Consider the following 16,045-nt stretch of genomic DNA (forward strand, 5'->3'; position numbering starts at 1 on the left):
TCATAACAGACTCCAGTATGACTTTGGCGGAAGTTTTCACCCCTTTTCTTTTTTTACAGAAATAGAGTTTAATGGTACCATCATATGCTACTTCCTAGCAGGCAGGGTAATGATCTCTGAAAATCCTTGGAGCTTCAGGCATAAACCCTGTCATTTTGCCAGTTGAAAGACTCCTTACTATTGAAGTCTTTCTCGTCAGTAAAAATAATCCTCTTGTGCCCATTCTGAGCATAATGCTAAACAAAGTGAATAGATTTAAGCTTCCTCTGCTGCTTCCATTATGGACTGAGGAAATGACTTGTGTTTCACCAGTAAGCTCTTAACTATGGGTCACTTCTATGTACTCTGGGCATCGACATTCTTGAAATCTGCAGCTCACAAGTCAACACAATGTTTCCTGACAGGATTTCACTGAATACAAGCCACCACTGTTGAACCAGCATCTTGGTCCTTATGGTGCAAGGATGGCCTTGCCTCGGTTGGTCAGCTATTGTCCCTAGATCAGCATACCTCTTGATGGTCCAAAATACAAACATCCTGCTTATTTTAAGTTTTTTAAGGGTCATGGAAATATCAGAAGCTGATTTCCCAACCCTATGAAATGCTATCACTGCTATACGATTTTCATAATCACTCTAAACCAAGATGAAAACTTCACAAAACGCAAACCTTTCTGTAGCTGAACTCACAATGACACCCTTGATGCTTCACTGTGAGGTTGGAAAATAACCTTCAAAACTGATTGTACAGTCTCACTTAAATGTTTGTAACAGTGTGGTAAGACTAGGTAATAATTATACTAAGAAATGAATGGTCTTATGAAAAATGTTTCATTTAAAAATCGTGATTGCTTTTGTTATGTAGGATAAACCGACAAATGAGTCAGTCCAGTCAATATCGCTTGAGAGTCTGCCTCGGTAGAGTAGTCGTTATAGTGCTGGCCTTCTGTGCTCGAGGTTGCAGGTTTGATCCCAGCTCAAGTCGATGGTATTTAAGTGTGTTTAAATGCGACAGGCTCATGTCAGTAGATTTATTGGCATGTAAAAGAACTCCTGCTTGAGAAAATTCCAGCACATCAGTGATGCTGATGTAACCTCTGCAGTTGCGAGCATTGTTAAGTAAACCATAATTTAAATTCATTGGAGAAGTGTTTGATTAAAAGAGATTATTATGCATGAAGAATTATTTCTATTTTCGTTGCAAATTGAGTTAAGGTCCAGTTTTTTCTTCCCATCCTCCCAGTTAGTCCATGTACTATAAATGAGTAAAAAAAAGTGTTATTGTTCAATGAGTATTCTTGAGTTCAAACCTGTTTACTACACGTGATGCAAATGCATTTGAATTCTTTACAATATATGTATAGTTATTTATGTTCAAATTGTAGAGTGTATAAATGAAGTCGGATGTTTTACTTTTGGAATCTAATATCTATTAAGTGAATGTGTACAACATTGATTACAGATTGGCACAATATGAAGAAAGTTTTACAAAATTATTAAATTTGTGTCGATAAAATATGAAAGTATGAAATAAATATTTCAGTTTGAAATATCTTCATTTCTAAACCATTTGGAGCACGTTTACATAATTATTCACAAAATAAGCTTTTCGAGATTAATAGTTATGTCTATATTTAATACACTACCAAGTAAAATACAAGAAAATCTGCTTAATTGAACAGTCTGTCAGCATCGTCAAATTCTTAACTAAATGCAAGAACTAGAGAACTCAGTTTTTTTTACCATTCAAGATAACATACTTAACATAGTTCTTACATTGACTTGGCTCAACACTGGTTACAATACACAAGTAACTGTTCTATAATTTCTAGCAAAAGATTATACCTTCCATCAGTCAATATTGCTGTGTAAGATGGAAAACCCATGAAGTGTTAAAAAAGCAGTAGAAAGTAGATTAGTGTTAAAAGAATGAGCAAAGGTGGAATAGGAACCACTTATTTTATTTTAACTTCCCAAATTCATTGATGCTACGAGCTCAATGATTCTAAGGGGAATATCAAGATTTAATTTGCCCTTGGGTATCCTGGAATGTTGGTGGAATGGGTGACTTGGATATTCAAGTGTTTCCTGAACATCTCTATACTCTTCTTATAAACCCAATGTCTGGAAAGCCCATTTCAGTGGTAGTCATAGAAATATTAATGGATTGGAGAAATTATGCAAAATATGAAGATTTTTATGAAATAACATTTTACAAAAGTATTATGAAATATGGAACTATTCTGGCGTTAATTGTATCCTACATATTCTGAATCTTAAAATTGCTTGTCCCCATAATGAAATTTCATATTCTGCCTGTCTCTATGAATGACATCTTACAAATGATGAAATGACTTTCCGTACTATTGAGATTATAAAAATATCATTGTGCAATTGAGAAAACGGAAGTTTGTCATCTTGTCTGGACGCTTATTAATATGTGTATATTGTGGTTCACGAAAATAAACTATAAACAGTAAAGTTTTTCACATCATGATGAAAACTAATTGCAGTACACGTAAAATTTATAATAACAAAGTATGTCATGTTCGTGACATTTTTTTGATCAGTCATTACATTTTGTAGCTTGAAAGGAATGCACTGTTACCTGTAATTAAGTGGGAGGATGATGGGTCCTTGTATGTTAAGTGAGGTTCGTTCAGATTTGTTGTATTTGGTATATAAACAAGCGTGGGAATGTGGGGTGAGTCAGTTGTGGAGTAGAAATTTGTTCAGGCCTGTTCACTGTTTTACGAAATGACTGGGGATATGTTTAAAATAGTTTGAAAATTGTAATAAAATATAGGGTACAGATTTCTGTAAGTAGCAAAATCGTGCTTGAAAGTTAGTAACTGTTTACATATAAGAAATTCTTGTGTATTTTGTCCCAACATTATCTAGCGTCTATATATAGTCATTACTAGCAAGACTATATAACAAAAATTTGAAATCAAAAGTAATTATTTTTTTCTGTCTATTATAATGCAAACTTCGATTAAAATATTACGTTAAATCTACATTCTCAGAAGAATTTTCAAGATTCCAATTTGCTGAATACTTAAAAGGTAAGAACCCTGGCTCATTACTTCCTATACATTTAAATTTCTATTACTTCACACACTTTGGGTTATTGAGAAGTAAAAGCAGTTCTAGTTGCATGCAGTTTAAGATATCCTTTTAATAACATTAATAAAGCAATAATTTTGTAGTTATTTTCGCTGATGAGTTACCTTGCTTCTGTCAAAGTGAAAGAAATCTTAGCCCAAATTGGGGAACTGCAGCAGTAAATTAGTAAATGGGGGAGAGAAAGCAAATGCATCATAATTTTGTACTGGAATTGATTGAGTTCGCAGTTTGAGTAACACTTCATCTGTTCAGTTGTACATATTAAATATTTATGATTCAGGACTTATTATGCTTCTAACAAATATTGTATCTTGGTAACAGTATTCAAGGTGAAGTGTCTCGTGATTACTATGTACCAGCCCCAATCCCATACATACACGATGGACCATTCACAGAATTTGGACGACATAAGGACCAATCACAAGAGAGAGAATAATACAACAAACCGGCATCGAGCAGGAGCCCAAAAGCCACTGTGTAAATGTCTCTACCAACTTACAATTCTTAACCACAGTTCCGAAGACGATCACAGTAGGATGATCGAAACCAGTGGTCGTCAGCATTCGCTGAAATGGGTAAAGTGCAACGTAATATGCTCCATCATGCAGAAGGGAGAGATAGAAAGCATACCCAACAGCAGCCACGGATGCACGCCAGTGCAATGTCTTATGTGTAGGTAAGAGATGCTAGCCCGAGGGTGCTCTGTGCTGATGACCACTGATCTAAACGTTAGCTCTAATAACTGATGATGAGAGAGAGATGGAACGGAGAAAAATTCTCTCCGGCGCCGGGATTTGAACCCGGGTTTTCAGCTCTCCGTGCTGATGCTTTAACCACTAAGCCACGCCGGATACAATCCCGACACCGTTGAGAATCGTCTCAGATTAAGCTCCATCTCTTGGGTTCCCTCTAGTGGCCGCCCTCTGCACTACGTCATAGATGTCTATGCACGCAGGACCGAAGTCCATACATGTGTAGAGGTGCACTCAGATGAGTGACTGGTTGGCCGGGGTCCGACGGTATGGGCGCCGTCTTTAAATCACAAAGTGATTTATTACGCATATCATATTTATTTTGATGTACCGAAGTACATATGATATTTCCATGCAGATATTCTGCTTTCTCAGATGATGAGAGAGAGATGGAACGGAGAAAAATTCTCTCCGGCGCCGGGATTTGAACCCGGGTTTTCAGCTCTCCGTGCTGATGCTTTAACCACTAAGCCACGCCGGATACAATCCCGACACCGTTGAGAATCGTCTCAGATTAAGCTCCATCTCTTGGGTTCCCTCTAGTGGCCGCCCTCTGCACTACGTCATAGATGTCTATGCACGCAGGACCGAAGTCCATACATGTGTAGAGGTGCACTCAGATGAGTGACTGGTTGGCCGGGGTCCGACGGTATGGGCGCCGTCTTTAAATCACAAAGTGATTTATTACGCATATCATATTTATTTTGATGTACCGAAGTACATATGATATTTCCATGCAGATATTCTGCTTTCTCAGATGATGAGAGAGAGATGGAACGGAGAAAAATTCTCTCCGGCGCCGGGATTTGAACCCGGGTGGCTTAGTGGTTAAAGCATCAGCACGGAGAGCTGAAAACCCGGGTTCAAATCCCGGCGCCGGAGAGAATTTTTCTCCGTTCCATCTCTCTCTCATCATCTGAGAAAGCAGAATATCTGCATGGAAATATCATATGTACTTCGGTACATCAAAATAAATATGATATGCGTAATAAATCACTTTGTGATTTAAAGACGGCGCCCATACCGTCGGACCCCGGCCAACCAGTCACTCATCTGAGTGCACCTCTACACATGTATGGACTTCGGTCCTGCGTGCATAGACATCTATGACGTAGTGCAGAGGGCGGCCACTAGAGGGAACCCAAGAGATGGAGCTTAATCTGAGACGATTCTCAACGGTGTCGGGATTGTATCCGGCGTGGCTTAGTGGTTAAAGCATCAGCACGGAGAGCTGAAAACCCGGGTTCAAATCCCGGCGCCGGAGAGAATTTTTCTCCGTTCCATCTCTCTCTCATCATCTGAGAAAGCAGAATATCTGCATGGAAATATCATATGTACTTCGGTACATCAAAATAAATAAAATAATCTAATAACTGAGACAATGCGGCACAAGCCTGGAAACTCTACACAATCAATATTAGCAGAGTTTGTAGGATATTTGTTTAGTATCACTGCGTCCAGTGCATTTGTGGAGAGAGTATTCTCTCTAATAAAACAAAAGTGGACAGATGTAAGGAATCGATGTATCAAGCACTTTATTGAGTCATAACTACATGTTGTAAACTTTCACCTTCATGACAGGAGTTTTTTCAAAATGCAAAAAAGTAATATAAAATTAAGAAAAGCAAAATCAGTAAACAAGTATAAATAATGTACTTTTAACCAAAATAAAACTTATATCTGTATAACCTTATGTTAAAGTAAATGAAAGAACTTAAAATGGAAATTTCTACTGATTTTCATTAAGCCGATGAAAATTTTCTTTTTTCTGAAGAAGACCTTGCAACCTTAAGTTCTGTACCACAAGGCATGACAAAGAAGTAGTACATCAAAGAAGCTCTTTCTTCAGCTGGCCATGAGACTATTTCGAGTTAATTTTGTGAGTGGATAGTGAAAAATCTCTAATATGCTTTATCAAAACTAGTAACATGATTTGTAGCAAATATAGAGGTGAGGGCAGGGGGAATTTTATAAATAAGTGATATTAAAACTTAAAAATGTGTAAATGCCATTCTTTGTAATGTTTCATGATTATGAAGAATTGTGCATTACCAGTATTACTTTCTAAATTGTGATATAACCAGCAACATTTTCAGTCTTGTATCTGTTTGGAATGTTAAATGATGAGGTGTACTATTGATACTCTTTGAGAAGTTAAAAATTGGCTAGATTACACTGAGAAAACATTTAACCTATAAACACCTAAACTGTAGTCTGTTCATGTGTAATTTGTAAATTTACTTTTGGACAACTAAAAATATGTTACGAAGTAATTTTATTTTCAGTTTAATATGTCTCCATAACTTTTAATAAAAATGCAAAGATAGATGCCAGTATTATTTATATATTTCTTACGGAATAAGTACAAAAACCAGCCTTACATCGTGATGGAGGTTTCTCTTTGATGTATTTAATACTTACTGTCCGTCATGTTTAAGTTTTATTTAACCGTCATATATTAAATTATGCAGGCTAGTTCAAGAAAGTAAGTAAAGTTTATAGAAGGAAAAACTTCCATACATTACGAATTAACACTAGAATAACACAGCAAAAATTCTTTCATTGGATAAAACAGGAAGCATTTACAAATAATAATTGCGAAAAATTTTTAAGATTTATTTTCTCTCCCACTAAGTACTAAAAAGAACGTAAGGAGGACTGGCTGAACTGACAAGTGTATGAATGTTTGTGAAACCAATTATATTTTATTTGTTTACTCAATGGTGCTGTAGAGAATGATCTAATATAGTTGTCACTAATTGATATGGAGTGTTGATTATGGGTAACAAATGGAAGGACTTGAGATAGGAATGGTACCAGTAATAAGTTGTGTCTACAGTTAGATACCCATACTTGCGTGTCATATTGTCACTGGCCAGTGGATCTTCATTATTTCATAAATAAGACACTTATAATGACTAAGGAAGACGAATATTTCTGCATAGTACAAGTGCCTACAAGAATGATTTTTAGCAATGCTAAGGTACTTGTCAGGAATATGTTTCCATACATCAATTTTCTAACTTAAAAGTCTCCCCTCGACACCACAAACAACTCATCACTTAAATACATTAAATAGTGTTTTAATTTTTCAATCTTATGACTTATCAATTTAATATTAACATTAGCTAATACACGTTAAATATTAAAATAATGTATGAACGGTTTTTGCCTATAATACAGCATCATCAGATACAATCCCCTCCCCTCCTCTTTCCTCTCCTCCGTGAAGTCTTAAATTATTATAATAAATCAAAGTATATTTCTGTGATAGGGTTGACATATTTCACCGACAGTTCATGATTTTAGAGTGTAAGAAGAAAGTCTGGCCAAAAGACAGAAGTCAACGAACTAGCATCACTCTTAGCAAAGAGCAAATATGGGAAACATATGTGACTTTACATCCACTATTCAGTTATTTCTTTCATAAATTTGAGGCTCGAACACTCTACAAAACAATTTACCCTTAGGCCTATATAATTGGTCGTAAGAGTTACCTTATGACTTTCACTTTTTGTGACAATTGCTTCTTTGCTATGTTATCACAAGATGCGCAAACTGAACCAATGGTTCGTGCTGCACAAGAAGGATTAGGAGCTTTCCATACCGTGAAATATACCGTAATCATTTGCTTAGGACAGTAGATTGCACATATACCATCATAAGATTATTCTAAGAAAATGTTACGTGTGTGAGAGCAAAATGTGAAAGTATTACTGTGACTTGAATGCAGTCAGACAGAAATATGGAAAATTGCAATAATTTGTGGGATAGTGTCGAAATGACACTTGAGTGAATACAAGATAATACATCTTGCAAACTGCATGAGAGTCTTCCCTTTGACCAGGTGATCAAATTGAAATCTTCCCTATCGGACAACAAAGAGGAAAGTTCCAAAAATATTGTTTCACACAAAATCTCTATAATTTTTTTTATCACAGCTGTTTCTGTGAAGCATTACCTACTGAGAATTGCTGAAAATTGTAGAAATTTACTTCTTTGTACCTGGGCATAATGCCAACGTTGAAAGAGTAGTTTCTTTGATGAATGCTCGGTGGACAGAAGAAAGGAACAGATTATCACTGAAATTTGTAAATGCAATTCTGCAGATACAGTATATTATGAAAAATGTAAAATGCATTGAATTTCACAACGTCATTCACGAAGAAAGTTCCTTTCTCCTATTCTCAGTTTTGATAATTGAGTGCTGTGGTGGTTATATTCAAATCTGAATTGTCTGCTGCTAAAATAAATGGTAATAATTGAAATGCGTTCTAGGGATATGCGGGAATGTATTTAGCCAGTCATATCTTCAAAAATAAATGTCTTTTAAAATTTATAATCTGCCAAAAATTGGTGCAAAGTTAGCCACAGTTGGGAGCTACTTTGCACCACCAGAGTAAAACTCTGGGGTGATGCAAAGTTTGCCACTGCTGGTGTTACATTGCACCATACACGTGTTAAACAATGAAAATATAATGTATCAGGAACAGAAAAAAAGTAAACACAGATTCAAAAACTGCTATAAATAGTAACACGGACAAAACTTTTTGAAAAACTACACAAAATTTCAATATAAATGATCACATTCTTCTAAAATGTTATTTCAAAAATATTTTCAGTTCTTTCGAATGACAAGTCGAGATAACAGCACGTGAATAACTGTAAAAAATTATACATATTATTTTGTGTCAAGTCTGGTATGGAATATAAGAAAGCCCTTTCTTGATACTTTCTTGGGTGGATTTACTCTCCCAATTACATCCTCCCATTCATATTCCATAATATCCCCCCTTTCAGTTCATTTGCAAGATTTGAATGTTTTTGTCACTGCCTTGATGACAGCACTGTTTGTTTTTATTCCCTGGTACCTGTCCAAGCCGAACCAATTGCTAACATCTTTTGGAGCACTTCATTTGGAATTTTGTCCCTCAGTGATAAGCCTAGTATCCTTCTCAACATTTTCCTTTGGCATATTTGGAGACTGTTAAAAGTTTGGCAGTGAGAGACCATGTATAACTTTAATATGTAATAAAAAGAAAAACAAATTCAAGTAATTTAACTGTAATACAAAGTGTGAATTATTGGTATAGCAAGCGTTTTAAACTTCATGGAAGGTCCTCAAATGAAAATAATGCATTTAAAATTTTTTAAAAATCTTCATTTGTGTTATGGTGCAAAGTAACCCCAATTTAGCCTCAAATTCACCTTGATTAGAAAATTATTCTGTAACACCATTTGGCGACAAAACAGCTGCACAAGTGAAACTAGAAAGTCTAAATTACACGTATAACTTATCTTGAAATTGTGCACGCCATCTGTGATGAAAGGTAATTAATTTGATCTCTATTTCAATCAAATTATGCACGCGTTCTGTTGTTAAGGTGTAGAAATACCATAAACAAATTATATGACCACGAACAGTGGAAAAATATTGTACGCATATACCATCTATTGGTGGCAGTGATGAACAGATAAATTTGGTTCACATAAACACCCCAACACCTATATAAAAAGTTTTTCACAGATGGTGCAAAGTTACCCCATTTTACGGTACAGGTTATTTGCATTTAGGCCTACTTGTCTACCTTACGTCATCACGCCATCTGTGATGAAAGGTAATTAATTTGATCTCTATTTCAATCAAATTATGCACGCGTTCTGTTGTTAAGGTGTAGAAATACCATAAACAAATTATATGACCACGAACAGTGGAAAAATATTGTACGCATATACCATCTATTGGTGGAAGTGATGAACAGATAAATTTGGTTCACATAAACACCCCAACACCTATATAAAAGTTTTTCACAGATGGTGCAAAGTTACCCCTTGAGGTGCAAAGTTACCCCATTTTATGGTACAGGTTATTTGCATTTATGCCTACTTGTCTACCTTAGGTCTTGTATTTTTTTTCTTTCAGGAATAAAAAATGACTGGTAAGTTTTAGAAGATTAGATTTAATGAATAAAAGTGTCGATTATTTTTATTTGTAAGCCTACAATAATGCCACACTATGTTCACTTCATTTTGAAGAGAGTAGCCCTATGTTATTGGATGCTGAACGCAAGAAACTTCTGTGGAATGTTACACCTAGGTACGTTATTTGGCATTCCCCATTCACCAACTTTAGATCTAAAAGAATGCTCAGAAATTGAGCATAATGACAATGAAAATATTTGCAAAATATTCATTCAACTGATTTGCTACTTCAGTGGACTTCATAAGAGTAGTGCCATTAATTTCAGTAGCAAGGTTCAGATGGTGTTTTCTTATGTTTATTTATTATTTGCCATGTTGTTCTGATTTCGTTACTGTACCGGTATCTGAAAACATACGTAATGAGGGAATCATTGTGAGATTGGTGTTGATTTTACAGCTCCAATAAAAGTACGATTTCTTTGTTAATTGAAATTAAAATTTCTTCATCAAAATTGTGTATTCATATGTTCTCATGTACGTCATATTAGCAGTAATCGTATAAGTAAGATAAGTTAAAAGTAGGCCTTTGTGTGGAAAGTGGGGTAAACACCATAAAAACCGTATCACCTCTATGTGTGGCTTAAATAATAAAAAATGCCGGTACTTAAGGAAAGGGAAAAGTGAACTTCAAAATATATTCAGTGCATCTGGTATGGGTTAAATCTCCTTTTTTATTATCAAGTTTACGTCAGCGGTCGAGTTCACCCCAATTTAGGTATGGAAAATAGTTAATTTCTGAGGAAATAATGCGGAGTACGCCACTTGATAAGATCTGCCCTAAAAAGGAATATTGTCCCATCCCCAGGCTAAGACTGAAATGACATCCTCGTTTTTTAGGCTACTAATATTGATTTTTCTCAAGGAAATACGTACAGAGTTCAAATGATGCGTAAATATATTTAGAAATAAATTGAATTTGCCATCCAGGTTCGAAAAATTATATACCGGTATCTCAAACTATGATTCACTTGAAAGTAAGAAGCAGAAGAATTTAATACGATGAAAGAGTAATGGAACGGAGAAAAATTCTCTCCGGCGCCGGGATTTGAACCCGGGTTTTCATTTTTTTTTTTTTCATTTATTTATTTTATTCCATAGATCTTACATGAGCAATGAAGCTTTAAGATGTGGAACATGTCAACATTTTACAATATTACAATTACAATTTTTACAAATTTTTATAGTTTTACAATTTAGTAATTTTCTACAATTTTTACAATTTTGTACAATTTTTTTACATTTTTCTACATTTTTTACATTTTTTTACATTTTGGCGAGATGTAGTGAGATGAGATGAGGTCCGAGGATTCGCCAAAATATTACCCGGCATTTGCCTTTTCGGTGGGGGAAACCTCGGAAAAACCCAACCAGGTAATCAAATCAAAGGGGGTAATCAAATCAAAGGGGTTGATGTCAAGGACTCGCCATAGACCATCCGGCTTCAGTCCCACGGCTGGGGAAAACCTCCGAAGAAACCAAAGTCCAAAGGGGGGTCAACCCAAGCCCGAACGCAGCTCCGGATCAGCAGCCCAGCGAGTCTGTCGACTGACCAACATCGATGGCTCTACTAAAAGTATACAATACATAGCCAATCAGATTATTAAATTTACAAACGCAAACGATCATTCATAAGTTGAGCTATATTATAATACAAAACAATTTTATTAAATTTAAGGCATAAACAATTCAACCAGTTGTGATATACAGAAATTGATAATACATATCATGCAAACTACTTCAAATTACAAACACAAACAATTTATCAGTAGAGCTATATAGATTACTATTCAATATAAAGCATATACAATTCATCGGCCAAATCTATACAAATATATACAATACAAAGTAGCATACTTTCATTAAGCTATACAAATTTGTGCAATTAATATCAAGTAGATTAATTCAATTTATAATCATAAACAATTCATCAGTTGAGCTATACATATTACCATTCAATTTACAGTAGGTCTGTATACAATTCATCAGTAGAGCTACACTGACTAGTAATCATTTAAGAACATATACAATTCATCAGCCAAACTATACAAACATATACAATCAAATTAGTTCAATTTACAAACTTATTTTCGTTAAGCTATACAATTCATATGAAGTAGATTAATTCAATTTATAAGCTTAAACAATTCATCAGTTGACCTATACAGTATACTATTCAATTTACAGTACATACAATTCATCAGTTATGCTAAACAAAAAATACAATACATAGTAAACAGATTAAGTCAATATAAAAACATATTTTAGTTGAGCTATATAAAATTGTACATGTCATTTAAGTAGAATAATTCAATTCACAAGCATAAACAATTCATCAATTGTGTAGAAGGTATGAGTATGTAGAAATTTGGTTAATTCTTTTCTGAACCTTTTCTCGTTGTTCTTCAAATCTTTAAGATAATTAGGCAGTGCATTGAAGACTGTTATACATGAATAGCGAACTCCTTTTTTAAAACAGCTTAGACTAACAGAGGGTAGATGAAGATCTGATTTATGTCTTGTATTAAAATGATGAATGTCTTCATTAGTACTGAATTTATCTTGGTTCTTAATATACAGCATCATTAGGGAAAGAATGTATTCACAAGGTAAAGTCAAGATTTCTAAGTTTCGGAAAATATTTTTACATGAGGTCCTTTTATGCACACCGGCCATTATTCTTATAGCTTTCTTTTGTAAAACAAAAACGTGTTTAGCTTCAGACGAGTTACCCCAGAGTATTAATCCATATTTCATTACAGAGTGAAAATATGCAAAGTATGACATTTTAAGTAAGTTTATATCACCAATAGTAGATAAGGATCTTAATGCATAACAGGCAGAGCTCAATTTACGAGTAATACATTCTATATGCGTTTTCCAGTTCAAGTGATTATCCAATTCTAAACCAAGAAACTTTGTGCTTATAGATTCTTTGAGATGAGTTCCATTTAATCGAATACTGTAGGAAACCTGAGCACTATTGTGTGTACTAAATTTGACTGCACTGGTTTTATCAACATTAAGTGCTAGTTTATTTGCATGGAACCATTCATTCATTAGATTCAGCACTGTATTAGAAGTGTTTATAAAATGATCGTATTGTTTGCTTGAAATAATTACACTTGTATCATCTGCAAATAAAATTACATGGGATGAATTGTTTATGGTCAAGGCTAAATCATTAATATAAACTAGAAACAACAATGGACCTAAAATTGACCCCTGCGGAACACCATGTTTAATATTTCTAAATTCTGAATAAGTAACTTTATGACTATTTGGTACATTTATTTCTACTTTTTGTTTTCTATTTGATAAGTACGATGTAAACCAACCCAACATCTCATCTTTAATGCCATAAAACTTCAATTTTTTTACTAATATACTATGGTCTACACAATCAAATGCTTTAGCCAAGTCACAAAAAATCCCACCTACATGTAGTTTCGAATTTAATGAATTTAGTATTTCATCCACCAAACTAAAAGCAGCATTCTCTGTCGATTTTTGTTTTCTAAATCCAAACTGTTCTAAAACTAATATATTGTTGGACTCCAGGTAATGATATAATCTATTATACATAACTTTCTCAAACACTTTTGAAAATGTTGTTAATAATGATATGGGTCTGTAATTAGCAATAGTACATTTATCTCCCTTTTTGTATATTGGTTTTACTATTGAATATTTGAGTCTTTCTGGAAAAATACTACATTGCATTGACAAATTGCATAGATAGCTTAACGGAGGGGATAATATTTCAGAACAAGCTTTCAGAACTTTACTTGGAATTTCATCATATCCAGAGGAATATTTTGTTTTTAGTTGTTTTATCACATGCATGATTTCTGCTGCGGTAGTGGGAATAAATTTGAGACCTAAAAACTCAGTGTTAAATGCATCAGTTAGGTAACCAAGTGCAGCATCTTCTGCACAATCTTGAATGTTTAAGTTCTGAATAATATTTATATAGAAGTCGTTAAAATGATTTGCAATTGATTTTGGGTTATCTATTTTACTATCATTGATTTTAATGCAAGTAATATACTCTTTGAATATCGAAGCTCTACGTGCTGATGCTTTATCCACTAAGCCACACCGGATATCCACCCCGGCATCGGACAGAATCGTCTCATTATGCAAATCTAGTCTTTCAGGTGAAGCTTCCTGTAAAGCAGATCTGAATAATTTCAAGGAAAAATTGTTCCGGGGCCGGGTATCGATCCCGGGACCTCTGGTTGAACGTACCAGCGCTCTCCCAACTGAGCTACCCGGGAACTCCACACGACACCGTCTCAACTTTTCCCTTTATGTCCACACAACTCGCGTGGGCTGACGAAACGCCAGAGACCCACATTGAGTGCACACAAACTCTGTGTGACTTGGAATTGTGGTTTTCTGTTAACGTACACAGTGACGTATATATTATGCAAATCTAGTCTTTCAGGTGAAGCTTCCTGTAAAGCAGATCTGAATAATTTCAAGGAAAAATTGTTCCGGGGCCGGGTATCGATCACACAGAGTTTGTGTGCACTCGATGTGGGTCTCTGGCGTTTCGTCAGCCCACGCGAGTTGTGTGGACATAAAGGGAAAAGTGAGACGGTGTCGGGTGGAGTTCCCGGGTAGCTCAGTTGGGAGAGCGCTGGTACGTTCAACCAGAGGTCCCGGGATCGATACCTGGCCCCAGAACAATTTTTCCTTGAAATTGTTCAGAATCGTCTCAGTTTAAGTTCCAACTCTTGGGTTCCCTCTAGTGGCCGCCCTCTGCACTACGTCATAGATGTCTATGAACGTAGGACTGAAGTCCACACATGTGCTGAGGTGCACTCGTTATGAGTGACTAGTTGGCTGGGATCCGACGGAACAAGCGCCGTCTTAAATCACGAAGTGATTTACGCATATCATATATATTATTTTAATGTACCGAAGTACATATGATATTTCCATGCAGATATTCTGCGTCATCATACGATGAAAGAGTAATGGAATGGAGTGGATAAAGCATTAGCACGTAGAGCTGAAAACCCGGGTTCAAATTCCGGCGCCAGAGAGAATTTTTCTCCGTTTCATTACTCTTTCATCGTATGATGGCGCAGAATATCTGCATGGAAATATCATATGTACTTCGGTACATTAAAATAATATAGAAGAATTTAAGTTTATTCTCAATGTCTCGAACTTATAACTTTTTTCAGATTAGCTGGGTGTAAAAGTGCTGCAGGTTTCTAAATTAAAATTAACAAGAACCTTATACAGTTACTATATGGCATAAAATACCAAATAAACTACGCAAAATCATTTCTCTGATGTGTTATCATAATATGAGCCGTTCAGAGCAGAAGTGGTGCAAGTCAATTTTGACTTACACCACTTTTGCTCTGAACGGCTCATATAAACTAGGCCAATGATTCGGTCGTTATTATACAAATTTAAATGACATGAATATATATTTTGCCTGTAAATGTATATACGAAGAACAGAGAGATTGAGAGAGAGAAAAAAAAACAAAGAGAAAGTAGGAATTGTATTTTGTATATTATTTATTTGAGCCGTTCAGAGTAAAAGTGGTGTAAGTCAAAATTGACTTACACCACTTCTGCATTGAACGGCTCATATGTACTACAGTACTTTGTAAATGTTTAACTTGCTTGCCGCTTGAGCAGAGCGCTACTGTCGTGCCAGTTGTCAAACGTTGGCATATTTTACACGTATGGAGTTGCGCTACTGTGTATACTAGACTGCGGTATAGTATGCTAGTACAGTAGCTCTATATGCCCTGGCACTTGAAAACAATGTTTTGGTTTGGTACCGGTACGAACTTCCTAACACTGATGATGAGCATACGGCTGTCACTCTTCGAGCAGTATGAGCAACTTTAAATTCCATTCTTAAATTTCTTCTCTCGTTTCCAGGATTCTCCTCCACGATTTACAAAAGCTTTTCCCTTGTTTCAGAGGCCGTACTTATTGGTCTTTTTCTGCCGACACTAAAATGTAACACGTGGGCAATTGATATTTCAAATGTTTTGCTATTATCAGGTCGAAATTTCGAATAGGTTTGCCACTTTAGAAAGTTCCGACGAAGTTGAGAAAGAATTAGATGTTAATAGCGTGTGGGAAAATATCAGAGATAGTATCAAAATTGCAGCTGAGCAGAGCATAGGTTATTATGAAACTAAGAAAAAGA

The 16,045-nt window shown here is 35.3% G+C and overlaps 3 non-coding genes across 3 annotated transcripts; 1 reads left to right on the plus strand and 2 right to left on the minus strand.

Moving 5' to 3' along the window:
• Positions 1-3,904: 3,904 nt before the first annotated feature.
• On the minus strand, positions 3,905-3,976 carry TRNAS-GGA (transfer RNA serine (anticodon GGA)). The gene has a single exon. It is a non-coding gene; the product is annotated as a tRNA-Ser (tRNA).
• Positions 3,977-4,286: 310 nt separating this feature from the next.
• Positions 4,287-4,358, minus strand: TRNAS-GGA (transfer RNA serine (anticodon GGA)). The gene has a single exon. It is a non-coding gene; the product is annotated as a tRNA-Ser (tRNA).
• A 711-nt stretch (positions 4,359-5,069) lies between these two features.
• Positions 5,070-5,141, plus strand: TRNAS-GGA (transfer RNA serine (anticodon GGA)). Its single transcript has one exon. It is a non-coding gene; the product is annotated as a tRNA-Ser (tRNA).
• Positions 5,142-16,045: the final 10,904 nt, after the last annotated feature.

Source organism: Periplaneta americana, chromosome 10 (genome assembly GCF_040183065.1).
Source record: "Periplaneta americana isolate PAMFEO1 chromosome 10, P.americana_PAMFEO1_priV1, whole genome shotgun sequence".
NCBI lineage: Eukaryota > Metazoa > Arthropoda > Insecta > Blattodea > Blattidae > Periplaneta > Periplaneta americana.